Genomic DNA, 14,296 nt, shown 5'->3' on the forward strand with positions numbered 1-14,296 from the left:
AGACCCCTACAAGGGGCCTGCTGGTTTAAGGGGTGCTTTACATATAATTGACCTTTTCATCCACCTGAAAGTCTGAAGGTGGTGGTGAAAGAAACGGAAACCAGGAGGGAAGGAAAAAGTCAATAAATACAAAAGGGTTCCTCTTAAATAGGATCCCAACCGCAGGGCGGCTCTGATTCTATTGTCACGTATTCGGCAGGTCGCTCAGATTCAAGGATGCTTGGAGAAGCATGCCCTTGTGGAGAAGCACTGTTTGTTGGTTAAGAACCTAACATTCGGAGAGTTAACTTAAAACAGTTAATGGTGTTTCCATGGGAAGGAAGGGAACAAGAGAATTCCTTTAATGAAACTCCGGTGCCATTGCACGCATCGTGTATGCCTCAGTAGGAAAAATACGTCTGAAGAAACTTCTATTAGGAACTCATGGGCAGGAGGGGCCATGCTTATAGAAGAATGCCTAACATAGGACCAGCTTGCAATATTAATTTTGCCACAAACAAAAAATACCTCAACTTCTTTGAATTTAAAGGACTTTGGATTAGTGCCCTTACAGATCAGTAGTTGGGAGATGAAAATAATTCAACAGCAAAGAGCTCCATATTCTGAGGGCTTCAATGATTGGGGTGGTTTGTCAAGAGGGGTTAAAGGAACTCAGTGTAGTAAGTATCTCATTTACTTTGAAATAATACACACATAATTGATGTATCATATAATCTCCTAAATGCTTGGTTACAGAACTAATATATGACTTTTTTTTTTTTTACTATAGTTTTAGCTCAAATAAGCAGTGACTCCATGAGAGAAGTCAAGATGATAAATATTTTTTTAGGTTGCTGTCAGTTACCACGTGTAGACAGACCTGTTCAACTGCAAGTCACGATTCTGTGGCCATCGTGACGTGACACATGAATGTGCTGCCAGACACAGCTGAGGGCAGATGGACCAATATCTGCCAGTTAGACACAGAGGAAAGAACTCAATGAAGTGGTAGTGCCACCAGAGCAATATAATTTAATCCTTATCTTAATATTTAAATTAATATACTGCTTTTAAAATGTGGTTCATGAGTGACAAAGGGTGATAACTACATGGCTCAAGTGTGTGTGTAAGGTCGTTTTATTCATTGATCAGGCCAACTTCCCTGGACCAATCCCACTGGCGATTTCCAACACCGACTTAAATGGACCATCTCTGCAGATGAAGACAGAATCTAGAGTCTTTGTCTTCTCTGCCCGAGTCATTACCATCTGTCCTCTAAGAACTGGACTGAGCCTACCAATATGAAAGCCACCAAACAGTTGGCAAATGTAACCCCTATCCCACCAATCATGACATGATTCAAAGGGTTAGCTAGCATAGTAGCAAGGAAAGTTCTACACAAACCAGGATAAATCTCCAAACCATCCAGACCTCCCCAAAGAGCGTGAGGGGAATTACATGAAGTAAGTAAGGAAGTCCCACCTGCCCTCTGCTGTGCTGTGTGTGAGGGACCAGGGCTGTGAGTGCATTATGTGTGGACTTCTTGATGAGGGAAGACACACTCTACGTCTTTCGCATTGTTTTTATATCAGCATTCATTCAATTTCTTATGGCATTTTACTAGGAGGATTTTGTTTCTAAAACTTGTCACACATGCCCTGGCTGGTTTGGCTCAGTGGATAGAGCATCGGACTGTAGACCAAAGGATCCCAGGTTCGATTCTGATCAAGGGCACTTGCCTAGGTTGTGGGCTCGATCCCCAGTTGGGGGTGTGCGGGAGGCAGCCAGTCAATGATTCTCTCTAATCATTGATGTTTCTATCTCTTTCTCCCTCTCCCCTCCTCTCTGAAATCAATAAAAATATATATTTTTTAAAAAAACTTGTCACACAATTTTCCAGTCCCCTCTTGATGCTATTTAACTCTAAAGTTTAAAACTCTACCTTGTGAAGATGATCACATAAAAACCAAAAATAGGATAACATGTGAGAAGTAGCATAGTACAGAAGAAGGAAGACATAAAATAACAAACCACATTGGAGTGTTTTTTTTCACTATTTGCTCTGTAGACTCTCAAAACGGCCCTATGTGGTAGGTATAATAACTCCATTTTGCAGAGAGGCGAGTAAGTTCCCATAGTCAAACCAAGAGGCAGAAACAATGCCCAGACACTGTACCAGGCCAATGTCTTTTTAAAATTCAAATTTATGCTTGGCCAGTGTGGTTCAGTGGTTGAGCGTTGACCCATGAACTAAGAGGTCACCAGTTCGATTCCCAGTTAGGGCACATGCCCCCCTTGCAGGCTTGATCCCCAGTGGGGGGCATGCAGGAGGCAGCCAGTCAATGTTTCTCTCATCAATGTTTCTAGCTCCCTATCCCTCTCCCTTCCTCTCTCAAAATCAATAAAAACATTTTTAAAAAATTCAAATTCATTCTTTAAAATTTATTTTACTATAGCTTCTAATTTAGACCCAGATGACCCCGCTTCCAGTGCTAATTTTGCTATTCATCAGAGTGACTTCGTATAAATTACTTGGCTTCTTGGAAACTGTTTTCTTAGCTTTAAGTAGATGAATAAACTCTAGCCTTCCTGCTCAAAGGATTGTCATGAGGACTGTATAAAAGAATGAACTGAAAAGTTCTGTGTAATCTCTAAAGTAAATTATTATTAACCAGTCTTTAGATATTGACAATATAATGTGGGCTTTCTTTCAACATGCCAAATCTTATTAAGTAGTTAAAAAAAGAAAAGTAATATTTTTCACTGAGATTCTTATTGAGTTTATGTGTACAAATACAAGCTAATTAAGAGGACTTCATTACCCAGTTGTTATCTTATAATTATGTTCTTAGAAAATTATTACTTTAATTATATTGGCTATCTTTTGAGCCTTGTTATAAGAAAGTATGCATTTGGACATTACATAAAACTAAGAACCTTCCTGGATCCAAATAAAGGAACCTAATAAGAACATTTCCTAAGAACAAAACAAATGAGAAAAACCATCACATATTTTACATTGATATAAGTGCAATGTCAACTATTCAATTACTCCTAGAAAGTAATACATGTGAATAATTCCTGTAGAAAAGCTTCCATTCTTTTTTACAATTGCAATTATAATAGTGACAATGACAATAATGACAGATAATAATGATGTGTATTGGATATTGAAAACTCTAATTATCGTGCTATTTGTTTGATGTATGTGAAGTTCAATTTGAAAACACCATGAGAAAAAGGTACCTGTGAACTAGAAAAGTAAAATTAGGAGAATCTAAATTAACTTGCTAAAGTGGGTTTCAATTATTCTTTCCTAAATAATTCCAGCAGAGCCGTGCAGGCTTATTTTTAGATTCGGCAAAATCTACGAACATAGCGCTACTGCCATAGGGTTCCTTCATATGGCAACACGGCATGCTTTTTAGAAGTTCTTTACATAGGGGGAAAATTTAGCCAAAATTACTACGTTCTCTTCAAATGTACTAATATTTTTAAAATAATTCTTTTTGCTCATCATCTTAGCACCACTTTGACTAACGTAATGTATTTAAAAGGTAAGGAATTAGATAAAACTAAATAGCTGAGTATGTCATGATGAATAATATTTGGATGCCTTTGATTTGGGTTCCTAGATTCTTGCATAGACAAATATAAGGTTAAAAAGGAGATGGAACCTGAGGCTCCCTTTGTTCCAGCTCAGTAGTTGCCCAACATTTACCATGTGTCACATCTGCGCGTGTGTGCGTGCATATGTATGTGTGTGTACCCGTGCGCACACGCACTTTGGTTCCCTGGATGAGTGATTGAAGGATGACCTAAAACCTCCTGGTGTAAACAAATTTTTCATCATACTGGTTTTCTAAATGCAGCAAAGTCTCATTTATTTTTATTTCAGTGATTTGGAACCTTAATAATTGGGACACAGGCCAGATGAAGTTTTCCTTTCCATTATACATAAGTAAGTTTTCACTGGCTACCAGTGGTTCTCAACCTTCCTAATGCTGCCACCCGTTAATACAGTTCCTCATGTTGTGGTGACCCCCAACCATAAAATTATTTTCGTTGCTACTTCATAACTGTAATGTTGCTACTGTTATGAATCATAATGTAAATATCTGATATGCAGGATGTACTTAGGCGACCCCTGTGAAAGGGTCGTTCGACCCTCAAAGGGGTCGCGACCCACAGGTTGAGAACCGCTGGACTAGGCTGAAAGGAAAGTGTTAAGCTACTTAAGAAATCAGGTGGTCTGCTGGCACTTTAGAGCTGCTAATATACATTTGGACTAAATTCATTGTCCAAATTATACATTCTCACTTATTTATTAAAGAAAATATCCAGCCATGTTCTAAGTATCCTGGAATCAGGACTTAGAAGAGAACTTAGAAGTACCTACTTCAGTGACCCCCAAGTCTGGTCACCAGGGCCCCTGAGGGAATGACAACATTTAGATTCTTAGTGTAAATTCTCAGGGCCCCATTCCCAGAGATTATGACCCAAGGGGACAGGGCCTTAAAAATCAACAGTTGCACAGCCTCCTAGCTGATTCTAACACACAGCCAGACTCGGTCTGGTTTTCTATTTAATGCAGAAATCCTTTCAAAGTTTTTTTTTTCTCTCATAAGTAATTATTCTTATTCATTAAAGATTTATAATGAGATATGCTTTCGTTTTTTAAATCCCCTCCACTGTAGAAAGCTGTAGGACGGTTGTGTTAGATATTTTTTTCTTCTTATGCTGAGCTGAAAATGTACCTAAGACTTCTAGAGAAAAAGAGCCAGTTCCCACCTCTGTGTCACGGGAGCTCTTCAAACACTGGCAGAAGCTACCATATGTTTTCTCTTTCCCACGTTGCAAATCCCCACTTTTTTTTTTCCTGAAAACTTTCCGCTTTCCTTACCATACCGTTCACCTCCTCTGAATTTCTCTACACTATCATTGTCCCTCTAAAAATGCGAAGGTCAGAATTGCACACAATATAACAAATGTGACATGCGATATGACGTATCTGATTTTTAAAGGCTTTTTTAAAAATCACAATCGTCATTTATCAGTCACAGCGCAGAGCTGGGTTCTGTTAGCTTCCAGCTCACTACAAATACTGATTTTTTTTAAACCAAATGTTTCAAGCCAGGTTTTCCTATCCTAGCTTTCTCCTAAAAATTTTAGATGTCAAATGCATACCTATTTTTAATGTTTTATGTTCTCTACTGATTTAGATGCTTTGTTTTCATTCATTTTTCTTTAGCAATTATTCATGAAGTTCCTACTATATTCCAGGTACTGTTCTAAGCACACCAGAGGTATTGGTGGGGACAAGAGAAATAAATGCCTTGTTCCTGGTGGCACTTCCATCCTGGTAGGGAAATCTATTGAGAACATCACGATTCCTGAAGCAGGACAACCTGGTTGTCCTCACACCTAACGGAGACGCCTGGCTTCAGCTTTTCTGAACAGAGTGACCTTGACATAGCCTCTTTGACCTCATTTGTAAAATAGGAAAAATAAACCTAAGGCATAGGTTTTATTAACTTTCAGGATTAAAGGAAATGTCTACGTAGAGCATTTATAACAGTGCTAACTAAAGCTATCCTCCTCCTTATCACCATCATCAACATTATTCATTTAAGTAATTGCAGGTTTGACAATCAAGTGGCCTACGTCCCCACCCAAGTTTTATGACTTAAAAATACCAGAGCTGCATTCCTATTGTTCAGATAGTTTAATTACCCTAACCCTTTATCTCTGAAATGATCTTCAATCACCAAGATTTTTACTCTATAATAATTCCCCATACCTGCTCTTCAGGAGCGTATGGCCTTTTTTGGAAACATAAATATTTGATGAAAACACTAAGCAGTTTTCAAGGGGCAAAGAAAACTGGGGTGGATAATCGTCATCCCCTCCTTCCAAGGCCAAGCTCATGGTAAGAGTCAGCCAGACCTGGATCTAACTTCTCTTTCTACCACTTCAGACTTTTATATCTTTTGGGCTGGCATTCAACCTCATTAAGCCTCGGTTGCCTCATCCGTAAAGTGGGAATGTTTTGACGGTTGAATGAAGTCATCTAAGTGTAATTGAAAAATAAATGGGCTACTTGTACACGAAACCACCTTCTTCAACAAATAAAAGCCACATCATGCTGCTGGTTCCTCTCTGCATAATGAAGGGAGATAAAAAGCAACACGTCCAAGGTAACCCAGCAGGGAGAAGACGTGAAGAAGTGATGATTCTTTCCCACGCCTTTCCAATTCCAGTGGACTTGACTCAGCCTGTGAAGGCTCAGTGTTTCATACAAGCAGTGAGCGGATGGGCAATTTCACATCCGGTGGGACAGCAGTGAGGTACAGAAGTGATGTGGGAGGCAGGAACCGCCAGGAAGATGCAGACCCGGGGGGCCCAGAAACAGGAATGGGTTTGGGATCCCCACAGGCCATGCGGTTTATCAGAGCTTTACCAGATCTGGGAAACCACCAGCTGACATCTAGGTTGCACATGAAAAACACTTATGCAGTTAACCATAGTAATCGATTGACACATGGTAACTATAAACCTTACAAATCACTCATTTGAAGACCAATCTTTGCCATTTTGGCATTTTTTTCTTTTGCTTGGCAGCCTTGCAGGTCCCATAGGTTACACCATTTGTGAAGAGCCAGAACTCAGGGTGAGACCAAAGGAGGTTTACTCAAAATACAAAGTTTAGTCTTGTATTATTATTTATTAACTATTGTAGTATTTTTCATAGGAACAACTGTAAACCTATTTTTGCCCCACCCTGTATTCACTGCATAAACACGCTTCACAAAAATACAAAACCACTAGACTTCCTACAGTGGTACTGACCCAGATCTCATTCACAAATTCAACTGATTCACTCTCTTGACTGCCATCTCTCTCTGTCACGGAAGTCATCGGACCTTATGATATCCAAGCCACCAAGTGTTACGGTGGTAATCTTGACTCTCCTCCCATTTTCTTGCTATATTCCATGTTTTGCCCAGTCCTGTGAATTCTAGCGCTGTGATGTGTTTCTGAGCCATTGATCTATCTCTTCATCCCAACCAAACTTCCATTAGCTCCATTCAGGGGGTGGCTCTCCCGGAGCTGTCCTAGTGGGCTGTCCTGGCCATCTGGGCTCCTGCTCCCTCTAACCTGCCTACCTACCTTGTCTAATGAATTTCAGCAAAACATTAGTGATCCATGACTTTAATCCCCTTTTTCAAAACGATTAAAGGATTCCTTATTTCCTACCATTTATAAAATGTACATTTATAATCTCCCTTCTCTCTCTGCCTCTGTCTCTCTCTTGCTCTCACAGATAGATGCCTTACTTGAGAGTCTTTTCAGGTTTAAGAGCTTCTGAGTTAAGGTCTGAAAAAACGTGAGAGAGGAACTTGCGATGGAGATGACCTTGACCCGGGGGAAGTAAGCAGAGAAGATCCTGAGTGATGAGCCAGGAGGAGACTATGAAGAGCAGGCAACCTTCCCTGAACGCCCAGTCAGAATGGGACCCAAAGGCCCCAGAGGAGAGCTGCTCCCCTTTCCTTAAAATTTTCCAGAGAAGCAAACTCCCTTGAGAATCCGTGGCAGCTGACTTGCTGCTGTGTTTGGGTTTCTTTATCATAGCTGTTCTTGGTAATTACACAGCGGCTTTCCTGGGAAGAGCTTTTAAACAGCCCTGAAATGCCTCTCCGAGGTAGGTAAGCACAGGGCATCATTATCCCCATTTAACGGGAGAGAAGGGAGGGAAGGGGGCTCGGGCACCCGTTCCAGTGTCTCAGAATGGGGTTTGTTTCCTCCGTGGCACAGAGGAACTACCTCTGGGGCCTTTCCGTGCAACCTTCTGATTCCCGGTGTGACGGAGCGCTCTGCTGCTTGTCAGCTGACATCCGAGTCATCCCTTCTCCCGCACTGAGTCTGGCTGTGCTGTGACTGGAGAATGGTCAGTCACGTACATGATTTAGTTTTTCTAAAATGGAAGTAACTTTACGATTGGTTTGGTCATATCATAAAGACAATGCATGCTCACTGAGGAACAGTCTGACTATACTGAAACGCAGCATGGTAGGTGCCCAGTCAATGCTTTCTGTATGAATGGAGAAACGATAAATTAAAAAAAAAATGAATGGGTGAAAAGAGTCAAAGCCACTGGTAACCCCAGGGACTATTCAGGAATATGTCCTTGGAGATTCTTACCATCCTTCTCCCCCCACCCTGCCCTGCCCCCCATCTGTTATAAGGTCCAACCAGTGAGTGTGGTGGGGTCAGAAGACAAAAGGGAACAAGAAAAAGGCACATTTCTGAACTAGAGGGTGGAAGAGTCAGAGGGCAGCATGCTGGGAATGGACAGTCCTATTGACTAAGCCCCAAATCTAACCTGCTACCTCTCCTCTGCCTGCCCCAAGCCCCCTGTCCTCCACCCCTACATGACAGCCTGCTGTTGTCCTTATTGGATAGCTCTGTTTTTCTCTTTGTTCTTCAGGATCAGAATTGTTTCCTAGGATGAATGGGAGCTACTCCTGATAGGGGGAAGTTTACCAAATCTCAGTTATTAGCACGATATAGGACCTTTGTGATATTTGCCATATACGCGTATTATGATATTACTTAATATCTTATTTAAAATTGCTCACTTTAGAAAAGATTAATCCCAGTCCATCCTTGTGGTTCCCACCACTGGCTGCTCTTTAGAGTCACCTGGGAGAACCTTTAGGAAATGTATCCAGGATAAGGACAGCTGTCAGAAGTCCTGATTTAATGATGGCGGGTGAGTCTGGTCATCAGTGGGTTTTGCAAAAAGCTTTCTGTGTGATTCTCATGGGCAACCGCACTGAAAATCACTGTTCTGAGCAATTTTATTTATGAATCATGGGCCTCCTGGGTTAACTGTGTTTTATTTCTAGCGCATGTGAAAGCCTAGTAATACAGTATTACTGTATTACTATATTTTATATAGTAAAATATAGTAATGCCTAACTATTAAAATAAATTTTAAAAATGGCTTCTCGTGTACCATGTGAAATTGTCTCACAACCTACCAGTAGGTGGTAAACAGTGCAGGGCTCACTGTAATAAGCCAGGATTTTAAAATCTGAACCTCTGAAACCCTAGTTAATTCCAACTCTGCCACTTACATGTTTGACTACAAGATCCACATCTTTATTGCCTGCAGCTTTGCATATTGTAATAATTAACCATCTTCCCCCGCTTCGCTCTTCACCCCAACCCCTGTAGCACACCAGGGTCTTCCCTGACATATACTAATTCCAGGATATTCCTGTGTCCTCCAGCATACGTATGCAGTTCACCTACATTTTTGCTACATTCCTCTGGACGCCATATCTGTAGACTGGCTAATGATGGCAGAGACAGAAATGACAAAATAGCCTTCATCTATGACATGTAAGTTTTCCAAAGACTTAGACCCTAAGTCTCAAGGGCCAGAGCGGGACTATCTTTATGTTGGACCAAGGCCTTCACACTTCATTTCTGGTCCTATGCTTCATGAGGGACAATGGCACCCAGCCAATGTCATACTCCCTGCATTGTCCTCCTTCCCCTCCTCCCAGGTGAAAACTTCCTTCAGTAGCTACAAAGCAGTTGAATATCCTCTTTGCTTGATTGCCTATATAATCCCTAATTCTAATACCGAGTACTTAGTGCCTTTCTTCTGACGAGCATAAATTGCAGTGGAAATAGCATCTCTCTAATCCTCCCCACATCCCCGGGAGGAAGTTGCGTGGTGAGTATTACCTCTTGGACTAATCCTCCTGCAAGTGGGACGCAGGGTCTCACTGCTCAGGAGCACGTAGCCTGCTGCCCACGCCGCTGGTGGGGACCAGTCATGTTTGTGTGACACAAAGCCCTTCTCCTGTTCGAGAGGGTCAAGGGGTTCCGTGCAGCCTGTCAGAAGCAGCCATCCCAGCCCTGTCGCCTAGCGACCAGAGGAGACACAACATCCCTCCCAAGTCAGGGATGAACTCATAAGTGATGTCGGCAGTCACCTCCCAATAAAGCCCAATGATTAGACTCTGCTGCCTCCTGAGAAACAACCTCATTACCGAGGCTCCTCTCTCTCTCTGCCTCCCATCTGGCTGCTTTTGCAAGAGACGAGTGACTTCCTGACCCAAGGAAACCTCAGTCCCTGCTGCACAAGAAAAGACAAGAAAAGACGCGGAAAGACAGGAAGACAGAATGATGTCGAAAGGTCAAGTCTAGGCTATCACATTCCCCAAAAGGACTTGCCTCGTGTGTAGGACAGAACAGGAAAAAGGAGTGTTTACAAAGCCACAGTCCAAAGAAAGCAGTTCAGCCCTTCAGGATGACGATGCTGACGGGAAGCCAGGCCAGACCCCATCCCCATGATCTAGAGACGGGTTCTATCCACTCCTCTGACTCCAGGGAGAGATTTCTGGTGGGGAAACCAGGAGGCATGTTCTGAGGAACTCAGCCTGCCACGCAGGCTGTTTCCAGTTGGGGAGTCACTGCAGGAGGGGCCGTGCAGGGACACAGCGAGGAAAGTTAGTCAGTAACCGGGTCTATGACTCCAGGCTGCTCTGGGAATATTCATGGCAACAAATAGGTGCCCGTCTTCAAGAAAAGGGAGTTTCAGCCCACAGCTTCTAAATGGGCCAGGGTCTGTTCTTAGGGGAAGAAGAAGTCTCTGGAATCACCCTGGGGTTAGGATCAATGAGGAAGGCTACTTATTTGGGGTAGATAAGCAACGAGGGACTGAGGCAGGGCTGGGGCGTGTGTGCGGTGGAGACAATGAGGTGTGGCTTGTGGGATCCTGCTCAGGGACACCCCACTGCTGGGGGAGTTAAGAAGCTCTCCTCCTCCCCTTTGCCTCCCCCCCCCCAGGGGGCGCTAGTTCTCTCTGTTCCTTGCTGCTTCACCACCCGGAGCGGCTCAGCGCCAAAGGAAACCTAGGCTCCAGGGCTCTGCAGGCTCTAGGATAACCTCCAATACCCATCACCCCAAGGGGTGTGTGTGGAGGCCTCCAAGCCCCACACCCCCAGCCAATCCGTGACAGCATCCGTCCCATGATCAGCTCGTGGACAGGCGGAAACCAGTTACTCTGGGGAAATGCACTGCATTCTCTGAAGCTGAATTGTGACCCTAATATTGTGCGGCTTGAATCACCCTGAAAATTCTCCAGGTACCCAAATTCCATCATTGGGAAGTAAATCCCTAGAGTCTGGAAATTCCAATCACTTTCCCAATGTCTCATTTCTTTTTTTTCCTTCATGTCAGTTAATCAGATTTCTTTTAATTTTATAACAGATTTTCTTCAAACTTATCTTTCCATAAGTCAGTATCAGTGTTTTCCCTCCTCTTCTATCGATATGTAGCAAATTGGAAAACAAGCCATCGTTTGTTTAGTCCCAGGATTTTCAAAGTGTGGTTTAAAAACCACTGGCAGCAAAACCTCCTAGGATGTAGCTAAATACGCAGGTTTCTGGGCACACATTACAGGTCCATTTATTTAGAATCTCTAGGGTAGGGCCGGGGAAGATCTGTTTTATTAAAAACAAAAAACAAAACAAAACAAAAACTCTATGGCTGATCCTTAAGAGAATAACTGAGTCAGGCACGATTCTCCAGGGCCCAGGGAACAGGCCCTGTGTTTTCTTTCTCTTCCCGCTTTGTGTTACCTGAGGAGCTATTGATATGTTGCTGACTTGGATAATTGCTCAACTGCCTGTATAAATCCAGTTGAAAAGTAACATCTCAGCTAATTTCCCTAACTTATTTTCTAATTCCTTGTGTCCTATTCTTAACCCTTGTTATGAATTGAATTGGGTCTCCCCCAATTTACATGTTGAAGCCTTAAACCCATGCTATGACTATCTTTGGAGATAGGGCCACTAGGAGGCTATTAAGGTTAAATGAGGTTATAGGATGGGCTCTTATAAGGACTGGAGTCCTTATAAGAAGAGTAAGAGACACTGGATCTCTCTCTCTCTCTCTCTCTCTCTCCCTCCCTCCTTCCCTCCCTGAGCACACAGAGATGAGGGAATGAGGCTGTCTGCAAGCCAGGAAGAAAGGCATCACCAGAAACCAACTCTGGCGGCACTGTGACTTCCAGCCTCCAGAACTATGACAAAACCAGTTTCTGTTGTTCAGGCCTCCCAGTCTGTGTTATTCCACTACGGCAGCTCAGGCTGACTACTACAGCCCTGCTTACCGAAACTATCCAGCTGACAAGAAACGCAGGGCAGAAGCGACAAGAACGTAGGGCAGAAAAAGGCCAGTGAGTCTCACAGCCACTTTTGGGAATTGCCACTGGAGTAGGAGCCCTCTATGGTGGAACCTGCAGGGCGCCTTGAGAGAGGGGCCTCCTAGTTTCCACTATACAGCATTACACCCAAAAGCGGCCTACCCCTGCCTCTGTCATGAGAACTGGGAATATGGGAGCAGGCTCCTGACCCGCTTGCTGTGTGGGGCCCAGCCACTGTCCACCTGCGGGAAACACTAACGAGAGCCATGGTCCGATGGAGGAAGGGCAGCGCGGAGGAGTCAGCACAGGCATGGCTAAATGGAGAGAAGCGTTTGCGTAAGCTTGTGTGGCAGACTTTAATTAGTGTCTCCAGAGCTACAGCCATAAATCTCTCCCTGCTTCCAGGAATTTTCAGTGTTTCTTATGCTCCGAGGCTCTAAAGCAGCCGTGGGCAAACTACGGCCCGCAGGCCAGATCCGGCCCGTTTGAAATGAATAAAACTAAAAAAAAAAAAGACCGTACCCTTTTATGTAATGATGTTTACTTTGAATTTATATTAGTTCACACAAACACTTCATCCATGCTTTTGTTCCGCCCTCAGGTCCAGTTTCAGAACCCATTGTGGCCCTCGAGTCAAAAAGTTTGCCCACCCCTGGGCTAAAGTTTCCTTGTCATAAAAAGTGGGAGGCAATTCTCCAGAAACATCTTTCTGGGGTAGGTTCTTCTCTCCAGGTCAACCAGACGATGGTTTCCTGGGACCTGGGCTCTCAGTGGGATGGGGCTGGTGGGGGCTGGGGGGCTCCCTCCTGTCCAGAAGCCTCTGTGCATTCCCTGTGGAATGGATTGTACTTGCACTGCTTGCTGCTGGGTAGGCCGGCTGCTTCCCACCTGGGGAAAGTGCAAGCCTTGAATTTATTTGAGTGCATTTAAGTGGCGGTTAATAGTTCAGTTTTGCTTTGTCTGCTTTTTCTCTTTCCAAATTTTGAACATAAAAATGAGTGACAGCTGAAGTGTGGTAGGCTTCCAGGAGTTCTGAAGTGACTGCCTAGAATGAGGTACCTTCTCTATGGGACCGAGACTTCCGCCAGGAGAGGAAGATGCTTGCCTTCTACACACACACACACACACACACAGAAGTCCCTGCCTGCCCACCCCCTCTCCACACAATGCAACACACACGCACCACACGCACACACAGACACCCCCCCACACACACACAGACACACACACATACACACACCACACACATAACACACACACAGACACACACACACAACACACACACACACACGACCAATTTAGAGAGGTTATCTGCTTTCTTGGGCTCTCCTGGTAGTGTATACTAAAAACTATAAAATTATCAGATACCTTATTTATTTATTTTTATTGATTTCAGAGAGGAAGAGAAAGGGAGAGGGAGAGAGAGCTAGAAACATCAGTGACGAGAATCATTGATGGGCTGCCTCCTGCACACCCCACACTGGGGATGGAGCCCACAACCTGATTATGTGCCCTGACCGGGAATCAAACTGTGACCTCCTGGTTCATAGGTCAATGCTCAACCACTGAGCCACACCGCCCGGGCATAAAATTATCAGATACCTGTGATAACACTTTGACCTCTTGAATATCCAGATAAAGAAATCCTTGTTCAAATTCCTACCATTTTTGCACTCAGATCTATGATGGTGGCCCGAAGTCATCTTTGTTATAGAAAAGTAAATCTTTTAACAGAAATCCAGACTTTGTTCAAAGAGGTTCATAATCAATATAGAAATTGTTCCATCCAGAAGCATAAACATTAAGCTTGGAAATAAGTTTGCTAAGTATTCTTCCATATCTGTACACTCAAAGCAACAGTTAGTGAAGTAATAGTACCTGCCTAGTAAGATTGGTAAAAGGAATTTCTTAGCAAGAGCTGCACATATTTTTTGGTTGCTAAGGAGAATTGCAAGGAGACTGTAACAAAGGAAGATGGAACCGAACGAGTTATTATCATGACTAACTTTTCCATGTCAGGAACGTCTGGGCGACATATGAAGTGAAGCCCTCAGTTGAATCTCAGCCACCACTGACAATCCCAGGCTGGCT

The sequence above is a fragment of the Myotis davidii genome, unplaced genomic scaffold (genome assembly GCF_000327345.1).
Source record: "Myotis davidii unplaced genomic scaffold, ASM32734v1 scaffold520, whole genome shotgun sequence".
NCBI lineage: Eukaryota > Metazoa > Chordata > Mammalia > Chiroptera > Vespertilionidae > Myotis > Myotis davidii.